Source organism: Fragaria vesca, linkage group LG2, assembly GCF_000184155.1.
Source record: "Fragaria vesca subsp. vesca linkage group LG2, FraVesHawaii_1.0, whole genome shotgun sequence".
NCBI lineage: Eukaryota > Viridiplantae > Streptophyta > Magnoliopsida > Rosales > Rosaceae > Fragaria > Fragaria vesca.
Window position 1 is genome coordinate 10,206,779 of NC_020492.1, and position 3,380 is coordinate 10,210,158.

Sequence of the window (3,380 nt, forward strand, 5' to 3'; positions counted from 1 at the left end):
TATGATATGTATTGAATGCAAAGATACACAATAAGTGTGAATGAAATCAATTAGGCAGATAATGAGGAAGAGATTGGGGCATGATAGGAGGAGAAGAATTATTAACTCTAACACCCCCCTTCAAACTGAGCGGCACTGAACGCACAAGTTTGCCACAAAGAAGATGATGGCGCTGCCTGTGTAGGGGTTTGGTAAGGAGATCAGCTGGTTGATCTACTGATTGGACAAAATGAACTTGGTGACTCCCAAGGGCGACTTTTTCACGAACAAAGTGATAATCCAGCTCTATATGCTTGGTACGAGCATGGAAGACTGGATTAGAAGCCATGTAGGTGGCACTGAGATTGTCACAATAAAGCACAATTGGAAACTGAATTTTGACACCAAGTTCATATAATAAGAAGCCTAACCAAGTTGTCTCCGCACTTGCATGAGCTAGAGACCGGTATTGTGATTCAGCGCTTGACCGAGCAACAGTTGGTTGTTTCTTAGAGCACCAGGAGACCAAGGTAGTGCCAAGGTAGATGAGATAGCCGGAAGTGGAGCGGCGAGAGTCCGGGCAACCTGCCCAATCAGCATCAGAGTAAGCTGAGAGGCGGACAGGTTGGCGTTGAGGACCAAAAAAGAGGCCATGATCCATGGTGCCTTTAACATAGCGGAGGATACGTTTGGCAGCAATGAGTTGCGGTGCACGAGGTTGACTCATGAATTGAGAAACAGAGTTAACAGCAAAGGCTATGTCAGGATCGGTAATAGTGAGATACTGTAAAGAGCCAACCATCTCGCGGAAGACAGTAGGATTAGCAAGGAGTTCGCCATCAGTGGAGGTGAGAATGGACTTGGCGGACATGGGGGTGCTCATTGGTTGGCTGAGTAACAGATCATGCTTCACTAAAACTAGCATCTTGACCCGCGCTACGTCCGTGTGTGAATTTTTTTTACTATTATAGTTATGCTCAAAGTTTGATTTCCCTCCCATTTTTCAAAAAAAAAAAAAAATCTGATTTCCCTCCCACTTTTCTCTCCCACCTCCCACGTTTTAAGCTTCTTTCTTTCTGTTTTTTTTTTCTTGTTTCTAACATTTGTAATTACTAATTTGTCCTTCATCTGTTATAAGACATATGTTAAAGTTTTAATCAATCAAGGATATTATAGGTAGTTTAAATATATTTGTACCCAGCGTTGTTGTGGCGGTTTCCGTCTATGTAGAGATCGTGGCGTGGTAGTTCTGCTGGCAGTTCTTTTCAAGTTGGGAGACGGAGCGAATGCATTGGTCCGTCTGCTTCTTGTTTTTTTCTTCTTCCTTTTTTCTCTCCTCCTCTCCGTAGAATACTCCCTCTGTCTTTCTTCCTCTCTTCCTTTTTTTCTCTCTCCTTCTTCCTCTCTTCCGCATATCCTCTCTCCTTTTTTCTCTCTTCCTATCTTCCTGTATTGTTCTCTTCCAGCTCTGTTTTGCAAAGTTACAATTGTATCCTTGCAATGATTTTTACACATAGCTGTAGATTAATAAAACTTGGGTTTTTTGGGGAGTTCAAAAATTTAACCTTTGACAAAGTCAAACTTTCCTTCTGGCTTTATTAATAGCAGATATCATGGGCATACTTGAGTTGATTTATGTGTAGTCCATTGGAATGTGATGTGACCTGCAACCCAAGGAAATAGTGAAGAGGACCAAGATCCTTGATGTCAAATCCTCGGCCTAAAGCATCAATAAAGCTTTGAAGAACCGTATCATTGCTGCCGATAACCACAATGTCATCAACATATAGCAAAAAGTAAATGGTATGCACCCCATGTTGATATATGAATAAGGATGAGTCTGCCTTACTTTGTCGAAATCCAACAGATAGTAAAAACTTGCTCATACGCTGAAACCAAGCACGTGGTGCTTGTTTGAGACCATAAAGGGACTTATGAAGCTTACAAACATAGGAAGGCTGAGAGGGATCAACGAAGCCTGGAGGTTGGATCATGTAGACGTCTTCTTGAAGATAGCCATGAAGAAAGGCATTTTTGACATCTAATTGCTGAAGAGGCCAACCTCTGGACACAGCAACACAAAGAACAGTGCGAATTGTAGCTGGCTTGATTACAGGACTGAAGGTCTCACCATAATTGATTCCGTGCTGTTGATGGAATCCCTTTGTGACAAGGCGTGCCTTGTAGCGCTCTACTGAACCATCCGGGTTTCGCTTAATACGAAACACCCATTTACAACCCACAACATGTTGAGAGGGAGAAGGAGGAACTAGAGACCAAGTACGATTTTTCAACAAGGCATTAATCTCCTCAGTCATGGCAGCTCTCCAATTCGCATCTTTAACAGCCTGAGTATAACAAGTAGGTTCCATGGAATTAATAATAGAGAGAAGAGCTTTAGGTATGGGATACTTTACAGTGCCATCTGTGCGGAGTTTGGGCTGAATAATTCCATCTCGGAGCCGAGTTCTCATGGTGTGTGTTGAGGGAGGAGGAGGCGCTGGATTTGAAAGAGGCGTCGGCAACGGCGGCGGAGCTGGTGAAGGAGACTCAGATGGAGCTTGAGCCGATGGTGTCTTAGAGTGTGCAACCAGAGAGGAGGAGAGCTGAGCAGAGGAAGGTGCGACCGCCGGAGATGGGTGCTGTTGGTGTGGGCGGCGGCGGTAGGTGTGAACAACGGCAAGAGGAGGCAGTGGTGGTGGGATGGCGACGACTGGAGGTGCGGGGGTTGGTGAGGATGACGCTGGTATGGTGGAGCCGGTGGAGATCGGAGAGCTAGGCCGGAAAGAATCCGGTGGCTGGGGACCGACCAAATCAGTTGGCGTGGTCGGGTCTGAATGGAATTCAGGCGATGGAGAGGACGGGAGACGATCTTGGGTCGACTGGTGGAAGTTTGGCAGAGGACTGGCGCCGGGAATCGATGGCGGAAGGACGGCAGGGGCGGCACTGGTGGGTGGATGCCGGTCTGCACTACCAGGACTTTCTTCGGCCTGTTATCCTAATTCGTCGGCTAAGGTCTTAGCCGACGAGCCTTCGTCGGCTATAGTGTCATCGGGAAAGGGTCGTTGGCGATGGCTTTAGCCGACGAACCTAGAGACCGTCGTCGGCTATTGTTCAGACTTTAGCCGACGAACTATTTTGTCGTCGGTTTTCGTTCATGCATTTAAGCCGACGAAACAGACTCTATCTTTCGTCGGCTATTGTTCCAGAATTTAGCTGACGACGTCCTGTGTCGTCGGCTATACTCTCAGACTTAAGCCGACGTAACAGAAATATTCGTCGGCTTTACTCCCAGCCTTTAGCCGACGGAACTGAGATATTCGTCGGCTAAAGTATATAAATAAAAATTAAAAAATAACTATAGCCGACGAAATAGTGTCTGTTTCGTCGGCTTTAGTACG